The following is a 12,446-nucleotide window of genomic DNA, read 5'->3' on the forward strand; positions in this document are numbered from 1 at the left end:
AAGCGCTCCTCGCGAGCAGAGGAAAGGCGTTTCCCAGTACCTTCCACGACTACGTACCACGGGGATGAATTCCAATGGCTTCTCGAGTACAGGATCCTTTAACGATAATGCCGCTAGCATTACTCGATACCCTGCTTTATTCATCGGGCAGTCGCCATGCACAATATTACCACTCAGCGGTGTCCTCTCACGGTACAATTTAATTTACAGAGACGCCTTCAAAAACCTTCCATGAGTGGTCCCGAACTCACTGGCGTGACGTAACCAAATTAGTGTGACGTAGCATGGCGAACAGACGCGGGCGCAGCGTCACTTGTGACGTACCCCATTGCGTCATCGCGCCAACGCCGCTCATTCACATACGCGCTCTCCGAAAGAGGTGAGGAGTTTCTCGAGAGTGTGCCTCTCTCTCTCTCTCTCTCTCTCTCTCTTTCTCTCGTACTAGACATGAGCTACGATCATCGTTCTTGTGCAGGTTATTTGTTGCGCAATACGTCAGAGCCAAAAACGAAACGTTTATACAGAGGCGGCTTTCGCAGCTGCTTTAAAGGAACCCAAGGTGTGTAAGATTAATTCACCGTTCAACCGGCGCTCACGGTTGTAATTGTCTCGCGCTGTATTTCTATATACAGGGTGTTTCATCTAGGACGTGTTATTAATTCCTAAAATCTACTTATACGAGAAAGATGGCGTCAGAAGTATCCATCTTCGGGGAACTTTTGTTGCGTTCCTTTAATTAGCTTTCTTCCGCGAGGAATTGAATTTTCTGAATTCAACTCGAAATTTTGCCCAGTCTAACGTTTTTTTGTGGCAGAAATAGACAGCACATGCAGGAAATAACCCAACCCATTAAAAAAAAAATCTACTGCATTTTTAACAACAAAAAAAATAGGTGCGAAAATCGTCGTGTCGAGACGCGAAAATTGCCGGCCGCCCTCTTTTCGCAGTCAAGAAAGCACCGTCGCCCCCACCCCCTCAGTTTCCCTCTCAGCGTCACTCTATATAACGGCTGCCGCTGTGAATAGCATCTTTGTTTCACCTAGGGTTGCCACCAGGCCGGTATTATACCGGCACGGCCGGTTATTTGCGCGCTCTGCCGGTTGCCGGTAGGAAGGTGATACCGGCAGCCTTTTGCCGGTATTTGTGGCTCAAGACCTTTCATAAGGGCTTTTACGGGGTTTTCCCCTCAACAGTCCACTACAGCTTGAATAAATCTGGAGCACAGACCCAACTGCACAGTCAACAGTCGTTTTCTTAGTTATTCATTATTCATTGTTATTAGTATTTTCAGTGTTATTCATTACATCTTGTGTTCGGAGGGGACAAGAGCAGTGGTTGTGCAAGGCTGTTGGTGGTTGTGTCGAGCCAGCTAGAACGTCCCTCACCCACTTTCCCTTTCCCACGAGCCTTTCCTCCTTTCAATCTATTCCACCTCCTCTCCCCCAGCCGGTATTTTTCACTCCGAAAGGTGGCAACCCTAGTTTCACCACATATGGTTTTCTATCTGTCTTCTACGGTTCTCTCTTTCCTTTCCTTTTTCTTGTGGAAAATAAAACGGTGGGCAATGGACCTCTGCCGAAGAAACGTCACCGTGACGTAATCATGACGTTGGCAGACTTATTGAAACCGAAAGAGCGCGGGCGTAGAACACGTCCGTTTCACAAAGTCATATTCCTTCAGGAAGGTCACGGGTGGCTTCCTTTGTATTAGTGGTACACACAAATGGGGTCCCGTTTTTCGTCGCTTTCGTGTCTTCATTCTCGTTCCCACTTCCCAGTCCACTGCAGAAAGAAAAGAAGGCTTCGTCCCAAGAGTTGCATTGTCTGAAAGTCAACGCCGTAATCCTGTGCGGAATGTCGTTTGTTATTACGACTGAGTTCGCGCTTGCTTTGTATAGAGAGTAGAGACAGACACCACATGCACCCTGAGAGAAACTCGTGTCCTTCAAGCTTTTGAGGATGGAAGAGCCCGGTAGCCATCTTTAGAACGGGCTACCGAAAAGAGAGGGCTACCGGTAGAATGGAGCAGAACAAGGCCGTACAACTAATGGTATGTAAAGCATTACAAAAAAAAAAACTGTACAATATGAGAAGCCACATTTAAACGTGACTTTCTTGTGACCTACTGATTTTTTGCTATAGCAGTTCCAGTCTACAAAGTCTACCAATTAGACCTATGTTATATATATATATGTATGTATATATATATATATATATATATATATATATATATATATATATATATATATATATATATATATATATATATATATATATATATATATATATACTCATGGAACGATGCGGCAGCACCAGAGGACACGTGTTTCGCCGTGTTTGCGGCTCGTCGGCCCTGGGTAGCTGCGCATCGTTCCGAATTGGCAAACCAGGGGTCACTCAGCGAGCGATATACACCTGGGAGGGTGACTGAGCACTCCTCAATGCCACAGTGCAAGCCAGTGAATCATAATGCAGGGAAAAAAGCCATTAAAGGAACAAATAAATGATACTAGATGTGTTTGTAATTCAAACTTACAGATTAACATGGCTTCTATGGCTGCACGCAGAAAAACAGATACAAATTTGCATCTGTTTTTCTGCGTGCAGCCATAGAAGCCATGTTAATCTGTAAGTTTGAATTACAAACACATCTAGTATCATTTATTTGTTCCTTTAATGGCTTTTTTCCCTGCATTATGTATATATATATATATATATATAAAGAGGGGGAAATAATTCACTATAATTCACTATAATTCACTACATATTTCACTATATAATTCACTATAATTCACTGGCTTGCACTGTGGCATTGAGGAGTGCTCAGTCACCCTCCCAGGTGTATATCGCTCGCTGAGTGACCCCTGGTTTGCCAATCCCGAACGATGCGCAGCTACCCAGGGCCGACGAGCCGCAAACACGGCGAAACACGTGTCCTCTGGTGCTGTCGCATCGTTCAATGAGTATCTATATATATATATATATATATATATATATCTTGAAAAGTTGGAGTTGGATCGGACGGCTACGTAATTATAGTTGAAATAATATATATATATATATATATTTATGAAGTAAGGAAAGACGAGCGATGATACGGCGAGCAGAAAGAAGCGTTAGAGAGGCCCGCTCTTTGAGGACAGTTTATTTATTTATTTATTTATTATTTATTTATTTTACGCTAGAAAAACGGGAATATAGTCAGAGAAGATGAAGCGGACGGCTCGATTTCGTAGCGCCTCTAATTTGGAGGTCAAATGATCATGGAGAGGGTCCCATATAGACGAAGCATATATTCAAGCTTTGGGCGGACTAATGAAATACAGAGCTGGCGTTTGAGGTCGGAAGGGGGCTTTCGAATAATTATACGCTTAATAAAACCGACGATTGAACGATTGACCGCAAGCACCTGGCGAAATAAAAACTTGCCCAGGTTGCAAGCTTTTCTTGCGCGTACGCTTAAAAAAAAGAAAAAAAGAAAAGAAAAAAGAAAAGAAGATACGTCCTCTATACCTTGTCCGCGCACAAATATTCCCAACGGGTACACTGCAGGTTATAAACGCGCCCGGTAATAGCGAAACCCTCATGGCCCCCATGCCTCATCCTATCATCATTCATCTTCTTCCCTTCCCCTTTTTCTTCTCCCGGTGTGTATATGCTCTCCGTTATTTTGCCCTTCCTTCTTATTGAGCCTTCCGGGATATTGCCCGGATTGAATTAGCCGAGCACAATCGCGGGAGCTTCGCGTATACTATATAGGAAATGAATAAAAATGAAAGGCGTTTTGGTGAAAATGAGAAGACCCGCCACGGTATAATTTGAGCGAAGGTATACGCATCGAGTACCCGTCGTTGGCATCATCGCATTGATTGGTGCGTATATGTAAAGTATGGGCAAGCACCGCGGGTTCGCCGCGGGTTGCGTACTTGGGTTCGATTGGAGTGCTAAAGACGATTGTGGGAATTTTTTTTTTTTTTTGCTGGCTAAGCGTTTTGTAGGTCTTCGTCGTATGCTTTACGTACAAATGGGATTCTACGAAAGAATCAGGCGTAGTAACTGTTTTCTCATTTGTTTTCATACCGAAGACATAAGGCCAGTGATGGCCAGTAGTTAACTACATGTAGTTAAGCTACTAGTTAAACTACCTGATTGTAGTTAAAAAGTAGTTATGAACTACTTGCAGAAATGTAGTGGCAACTACTAGTTAAACTACTATTTCGAGTAGTTAACTACAGTATAGTTAGGTTACTGAAGGCGCCAACTACTTCCAATTTTGCCGCAAGCTTTACGGCATGACTGTGCTTCCGACTTTTACCTTGAGCTACTTGTTTGATGAGAACGGAGCTGTAGAGCAATTGTGCCGTGCATGTGTACTAAATCTTCACTTTTATCACAGCTTGTGATTCATATGTAAGTGTCTGAGAACACTAAAGAATGAGATTGGTGTTGATGGACAGCGTTAGTAAGTAGTTATAGATGTAGTTAAAATACGTTGCAGTAGTTACAGAAGTAGTCTTAACTACCTCCCCTGAAAAGTAGTTGAACTACTAGTTAAACTACTCCATCGTGAAGTAGTTAGTAGTTATAGTTAAACTACTGTAGAAGTAGTTAGTGGCCATTACTGCATAAGGCCCATCGTCTTTGCGATATCGCACGGTGACCACGACGTAGACGTGTGCCATCGCAACGCGGATGTTCTGTACCGATGTGCTTTCCGTATTTCGCGTTCTATGCACGTGACAGACTTCTATAGACGACCCTCTGTTTATAAACATGTGACGTCACGACAACACCGGTTCCAGGCTATATTTTGCTGTGGTGTGCACGAAACGGGAAAAATGCGTCGCCTGATAGACTGATAAAGCTGATAGTGCCTATACCAGCATGCTTTGCGCGGCGGCAAAAACCTAATCGATGACGCAGGGGCTTAGGTCGTCTATAGAGTGTATTCACCTACGTCACATAGTGACGTAGCATGCGCGTGAGCTCCCCCCACTGGTGGCAGGGGCGGATTTAATGGTGGGCGGGGGGGGGGCGACCCCCCCCCCCCCATACGCCTGTGTATCCCTATGTAAAAACCCTATCTCCTGGATGATGTTGTGCCGCAAAGCACGAAATTTCATTAAGACCGCCCCCCCATGACAGACCCTTAAATTCGCCCCTGACTGGTGGTCACTTTTCGTGATAGCGACATTGGAAGATGACAGACTGTGCGATCGATTTTTACGTGCGGCACCCGTAGGTTTCGTAAAAGGAAACGTGGGAACGACAATGACGAAGGTGTCTTTGGGATAAAAGAAGGGGGCGGACGCCGACCGGATTTCAAAACACCGTTCTAGGCTTCGTTTTCGAGCAAACGCTAGATAATCTCGGCAGCTGTGTCGACAAAGTGACCACGGAGGCCAAACGCGTTCGTTTGACGTCATGTGAATACGCAAATTTTCGTTCTCTTCCATTTGTCTGCACTTACCGTACCTGAAACGGTTCTTTCATATTTACGAGCGTGGCCCCGTGGCTTGTCTTTATCGAACTGCGGGGCGACTAGAACGTCGTCCTCCAAGAAACTGGGTGAAAATGGTTTGAGGTTCCGCTTTTATGTCCCATATCGTCTTCGTGATCGCTGGTGATCACAATGACGATTGGTCTGGTCAACATGACATTGATGACATTGGTTATGACGATGAACAGTAGCGCCGTCATAGGGATGCAGGTCGAGCACCGACGTGGAGAATGTGTGGTCCTATTGCGTAATAACTCGGCGCGGGAAAATAAAATGTGAAGGAGCTTAGAACGTCTGCGCGGAATATATGAATTTCTTATTACGCAACCATATAAGCTGCATGGCAAGACGATAAGTGGCTTAACGTATCGACTAGAAGGTACGCGAACCACATGAATTAAACGAATAGGTAAAAAAAAGAAAAAAGAACATTGAAGAACACGCGTTTACGCTAATGGCATAATCTCTTACGAGGCGGCAGCTTTGATTCTAGGTCTCTAAGAGTTGTCCTACAATAAGTTATGCAATTTGTTATTCGTAATTAGATATTGATTCGGGCAGACAGACATTGCCTAATAGGTTTGGGTCGTATTTGGAAACCATATACGTAGCACTCTGTGCGTTTGAATCAGTGAAGTTGTGAAGTCAGTGAGGTGAAGTGAAGCTGTGGGAAGGTGAAATATATTCACTAACGACTACAACCGACAATAACAGCTGATGAACACATGGAGAGATCGTCCAATAGCATTGCCCACGACCCCACGTGACGTGAAACGGCAACGTTTTCGGTTCCGTTGTTCACCTGGGATGTCGACGTCATATACATAGCCTAGTGACGTATTATAACGCAGTGTGGCCATTGTGATGATGTGTGGAGCGGATACGTCGTGATTTGTTGGATTAGTCATATATTTCGATCCTGTACAGGCGGACAAACGCACTGTTCAACAACCTCGTCTTGAGCAAGCGGGTACAAATCCCGCACAATCGAGTTTCTACCCGAAATGTCGTTCCATTCGTAGAAGTCTTACGTCACGGTCCTTTGGAAAGGACCGCGGTTACATCACGGGAGCTAAAATGCCACGTCTCATAGAACATGACCTTTTTTTTTTTTTGTCTCCCTCTCTCCACGTTTGCACATCGCCCTTAGCTATATAGTTGCGTCGCGGTGTATATCACGGTGAAAGAAAAAAAAAAAAAAGGCAAAGCCAGCGTAGCGAGCAAGGACGAATGAAGGATACGCGTGCCGAAGGAAATTCCCAAAATAGAAACAGACTAAAAGTTCTCCAAGTTGCACTTGCTACTCTATCTAATGCAGGCGGAGTCATCCTTCTTGATACGTTGTTTCCCGTTGAGTAACGCGAACGGCACCTAAAAGCGAATTATTCATCGAGTGAATCTGATTGGGATGCTCAAAGAGAGTCTCCCTCCGCTAATAGGGAGCGCCCACGAAAGCAGAAGTCGCTGTCGCCCCATTACGGCATATGTACTCGCAGTAATTGCTACTCCCTTTTGAGGGAGCGCGACCTCTGCAAAGGAATGCGGGATGACCCTATTTTTTTTTGGGGGGGGGGGGGGGAACTACGCCTAATTTTCTTTCCCTTCCGGTGGAAATAGAAGCGAGCTTCTCTTCGTGTATAGTGTCTGTAGGCGTACGAACCTCCTCATTCATCATCTCGCAATAGAGGTGTTGTTGTTGTTGTTGGTATGTATGCGTAAGTAGGCGTGCACGCGGATGCGGATTGGTAGTATCCGCACTGTGCCCGCGTTTGGGAGGCGCGCAACCGCGCTTTATCAAATGGATGTCCGCGCGTAATATTGATAATACCCGATCATCCGAGAACATTGCCGATTCACGAGAGAAACAACACCAACAAGTTTCGTGGCGAACATTTTTACTTCTGATCATAAGAGCTTTAGGAACGTAAAATCACCCATGGTCTTCCGGAAGTATAGCAGCTTAAACTGTTCAACGGAGGCAACGAATGACGCACATGTACGCGCCATTTTGGGTTCACTGATGACGAATCCGCGTTGTCGTTTCCTGGCCATGTTCTCTTTTTTTCTTTTCTTTTTCTTTTTTTTCCAGATTCCGAGCAAGTGCGTTCGCTTGGTCAAAACGTCGCAATCTAGTGTGTTCTCGTGGCGCTTTCCGAGCGCCAGGAATTTGACAGCTAGCACTTTTTTTCGTCCGGTTTCGAAGCAACTGGGCAGCGGATTGCCCAACTGTATCCTGTGTCGTCACATTCGCACCGGGAAAGTGGCGAGGGCCCTCATTGGCCCGCACGTACAAGTTCACGTGTGTTATAGCGTCCTCGATAAACTGCACCGGTGCGCACCGGTGCGACCTGGTGCGGCTTGCCATCCTCGATAAACTGCACTGGTGCGCACTGAACGTCCTCGATTAAAGGAATGCACCCATTCAGTGCAGCACTGAGTTGCCCCGAACCCACACCGAGAAAATCGGCCGAGCGCCAGAGTGCAATCCCAAGAAGCATCGCGATTGCAGGAAGCAGGAGGAAGGCGGAAGCGGCAAGTAGCCAGGTGTAGCCGGGCAAGTAGCAACAGACAGCCATCGTCAGCATGGCATTCGATCGGTGCCGCTCGCCAGGTGCCTCTCGCTACGGGTCACGCAGCCTACGAGCCACAACGAGCACAGATCTCTAGGTGGCGCATGCTAGTATCCATCAGATCAACCAGTGCAGTGCAGTTTCATGTTCGATAATGCCTCCGCCCAGGGCACCGCCAGTGTAGAGCACCACGCACCACTGTGGTTTCGGGGCAATTCCGGAGCAAGTTTATCGAGGACGCTATTAGCAGACGACGGAACCCGAAGACGAGCGACCGCGCTGCCCCTAGCGTGATCCAAGCGACATATTCTGGTGGCAACGGTCGCGTGATCCAGCGCGGGCGCCGACCTACCAATTTCCGAGCCGCTAAGGCCGTGTTGCTACGAAATGACCAACCGAATTCGTCATGAGCAACTCTCACTTGTGGCCCCACCTAGGGGGCGTCTGCAAAGACAATCACGTTTCCCTGTGGATAGTGATGCTAAAGTCCCAGGATATCCAGGATTGACTTTATCCATTGACTTTAAGTGATGCCGATACTGCGCGATCCGCGCAGATTTCGAGGCGTTGGGGGGTGATATGTTTATTGAAAAAAAAACGAGGAAAGGTTATGAGAAAAAAGAAAAGGAAGGAATGACGTTCAATAATAAAAAAAAAGAAAGAAAGAAGTGAGCTGTGCCTGCTCAGCCAAGGCGGCAAGTTTCACTCAAAAAAAAAATGACAAGAAATTAAGACAGTCCAACCATTGATGGGTCATATGTCTATACCTGGAGCTCCACCCACTTTTTGAGGTATTTAACCAATGACGTCTTGAAACACGGGGCTCTATCGTCCATCGGATCCTTACTATGTGTCCTTCCATGAGTCCCATCCCACATTGTGTGAGCGGCGCCATTTTTTTGTGGCAAGTGGACTCTATAGGATTGTAATGGATACTTCTTGCAATCTGCAAAACTATATAGTGGATTTTTGTGCCAATTTGATGAACGCCACCTACAGACGACGCATGGTATGTCGGGTATTGTCGTCTGCCATCCGTGTTGTTTCACAGCCGGCAAAACCATCTGCTGATACACATCCTGTGTCGTCGGTACGATTTTTTAAAACTAAACAACGTGACTAGTGGGAATAAAAAAAAAAGGCAAGATTTTTTATATCCATGAGATTCGGTAATTAAATAGAAGATTGTGCAGCACAGTGCCGTTTTTCTTGTTATTTCGTTATGATCGCCGTGTTCGCTATAGGGCTAACAACGAGGACAGAACGTATTATTTTCGGTTAGACGCCGATAGCGGAGAACAATATGAAACTGATTTTCGAGAAACTTATAAGAGGATGTACACCTGCAGCGTAAAATCAGAGTACTCAGTGAAAAAAAAAATTGTCACTAACTTTTTTTTTTTTTTTGCATTTTCGTATTCTTCGTTTCGTTACGTTTTCGTATTCGTCGCCATTTTGAGTGGGCGCAGAACTGTGATTGACAGGTCGAGCCTCTTTTTGGGGCTCCTCCCAATGGCTACACTCACTTCTAATACATTGCTCTCGGAGCCGTATATTGAAAGGGAGTCTGGCCATTGGGAGGAGTCCCAAAAAGAGGCTCGACCTGTCAATCACAGTTCTGCGCCCCTCATTGGTGTGCTTTTTACCACGGGGGTCGCCATGACACCTTACTGCCACACAAAATGGCGACGAAAACAAACACGGTGAAGCGGGAATTTCGTGACTAAAAATTTTTACGGACTGCTCTGATTTTACGCTGCAGATGTACATCCTCATATACGTTTCTCGAAAATCAGTTCCAACTGATGCTCCGCTATCGATATCTAAACGAAAATAATACTTTTCGTCGTCGTGTTAGGCCTAGTGAACACGGCGATCACATAACAAAAATGTTATTGTGCTGTACAATTTTGAATTGAATTACCGAATCTTATGGATATAAACATTCTTGCCTTTTTTATTCCAATATTCATGCAGATAAGTTAAAAAAATCGTACCGACGACAGGATGTGTACCAGCAGGTGGCTCTGCCGGCAGCGGTACGACAGAGCCATTTATAGGGAGAGTTTGGCCATTCTGTGATCTTTTGCCGCCTCGTGGGTGGAGCCTATTTTGAAGTCAGAGTCGTCGTTGCGCCGCCCAAAAAAGCCTGAATCCAAGCAGAATCCGCTTATCAGCCATCTGGTGCGCGCCATATTGATGCTGTTCGTCAGCTTTGTTGTCGCAATGAATGCAATCTACAGGAATAGCAGGCTTATAACCCACAGATAAGGGGGGCTTTGTTGCCAAACTGAAAGAGTTCAAGGACGAAAGGCTTTCGAAGGACAATGTACGCACGTGTCTTCCCGCCTTGCATCGCAAACAGCGATCAGCATCAATATGGCGTCGGCGACCGGCTGACAACGGGACAACAATAGAGCACGGCGAGGGAGGTGGCTTAGCCGTGACGTCGCATGACGCGCTTCAAGTTAGGCTCCTCCTAATGGCCAAACTCTCCCTATAAACGGCTCTGCGGTACGACAACGGAAGCAGACGACAATTCCCGACGTGCCTTGCGCAGCCTAGGTGGCGTTCATCAAATTTGCACCAAAAATCCACTAGTTTTGCAGATTGCGAGAGGTATCCATTTCAATCCCATCCATCCACTTGCCACCCAAAATGGCGCTGCCCATGTTGGATACGGGGACAAATAGCGAGGATAGGTTGATTGATAGCGCCCCATATTCCAAGACTCCATTGGTCGGGAAGCTGAAAAAGTGGGTGGAGCTTCAGGTGTAGCCATGACCCATTAATGGCCACGGCTCTGACTGCTCTGGCACGGGTGCGATGCCTGGCGGCGAAGCGCGCAAAAGCTTTTTCCGGCTATACTTTCCTCTTCTAACAAGTACATTCATTCGTGTTGGCGAAGAGAGAAATAAGTAGTGGTGGCGCATATTATTGGAAGTAGGTGTGTTGATTGGCTGTTTTGTGTCTTCCCTAGTGGCTGCCGGAGGTTCCAGAAGTAGCCGCCAGGCGGACGGAGAGCGCTCCGCGTGACCTCATCTCGGCGGCACTGGAGCTGTCCAGCCGGTAATATAACCACCATCTTTTGTTTCTCATTCAAGTCTGCGTGCTTATCCCAAGGTTGCGGGTTCGAAACCTCACTTGGGAAAAGCTTATCCAGTCTCCAGCCACCGTGGCATCGCTCGTGATCGCAAAGTTATATCAGGACATTAGACCACGAGTTACCGTGTTCTTGTATGGCCCCAACAAATACAATAACACACTTACATATTATTGCTTCACCCATAATAAACCTCTACCCGAGAAACGTCATCGTGACGTTGGTAGACGGACTGAAACCGAAACAAATTGGAAGGGCAGGGCTGGGTTCCACCGAATGGAGACTTGTTCGTTACCTCCTACTGAAAGAAAAGTAGGACCGAAGCTCGCGTCCCTTTCAGGGACCATCGTAATCCCCTCAAGACCATGGCTTTCTGGCGCGACCTTGTTCGCCTCTAGCTTCCAGCGTAGTTCAACTCTACCAAATTGGTGGCGCTGTTGAACACTATGACGTCATTTGTTTTCAAACAGAGGAGAGGTCTAATACATACTTGACTGTATTGTAATTTGTTCCTTTGTGAACAGATCTTTACGGATATCTGTCGACGATTTTATAATCTTTACGGAATGTAATTTTAAGGACCTGTCAGTTGCAGGGGAAGTTCTTCTTTCTCTTTTTTTTTTTTTATACGATCACCCACCCAAGCAGCACAATGTACTGAAAGTCGAGTGCAATAGGGGTGGACGGGTAGGTGGAAGGCCTTGAACAGTCTTCGGTAAAAAAAAAAAAATTACTCCCTTCCTTAAAAAATGACAGGTAATAGGAAACACAGATTAAGAAGCACGCTGGTAGAACATTCTTCTTTTGATTCCGCTGCAAATGACCTCGGGCATTAAGGGGGCACTAAAATGGCACCACCGGTTCACTTCAAATTACGTTACGCGCTATGTTAATTTCACAACTTGGATTCCGTTCCGAAACTACAATAAAAATCATAAACCGGACTCTTTCTTGCCTCGCGGCACTACGCAGTGAACACCGCTTCAGCTCGTGCATCGGGTATGCATCGGGCATACATCGGGTGCCTTTAGTCCATGCTGCGCGTGAACGCACCCGCCACGCCATGGAGCAGTTCCGGCGGAAAGCATAGCGCGACTTCCGAAGCATGCTGGTGTCGCTGTCCGAAGGACGTGAAGACCTTGAAGACGTTGTCGCCAGAGCGTTTGTGGTTACTGTTGTGGGCTACAGTTCAGTAAATCGGTATTGAAAAATGCAGCAGCGCGCATCGTGCCGCGCATGTATACACACGACACTACGACAGGACCCGTTCCAAA

General features: G+C 46.3%; 1 protein-coding gene across 3 annotated transcripts in view; it reads left to right on the forward strand.

The window, feature by feature from the left end:
* The window catches only part of LOC135392038 (protein dimmed-like), a 151,936-nt gene that overhangs the window by 115,680 nt on the left and 23,810 nt on the right, over window positions 1–12,446 (forward strand). For all 3 annotated transcript variants that reach the window (XM_064622661.1, XM_064622659.1, XM_064622660.1), the window contains one exon: window positions 11,050–11,138. The gene's annotated coding sequence lies outside the window, so the exon portion shown is untranslated. The remainder of the gene's footprint in view (window positions 1–11,049; window positions 11,139–12,446) is intronic.

Source organism: Ornithodoros turicata, chromosome 4 (genome assembly GCF_037126465.1).
Source record: "Ornithodoros turicata isolate Travis chromosome 4, ASM3712646v1, whole genome shotgun sequence".
NCBI classification, from domain to species: Eukaryota; Metazoa; Arthropoda; class Arachnida; order Ixodida; family Argasidae; genus Ornithodoros; species Ornithodoros turicata.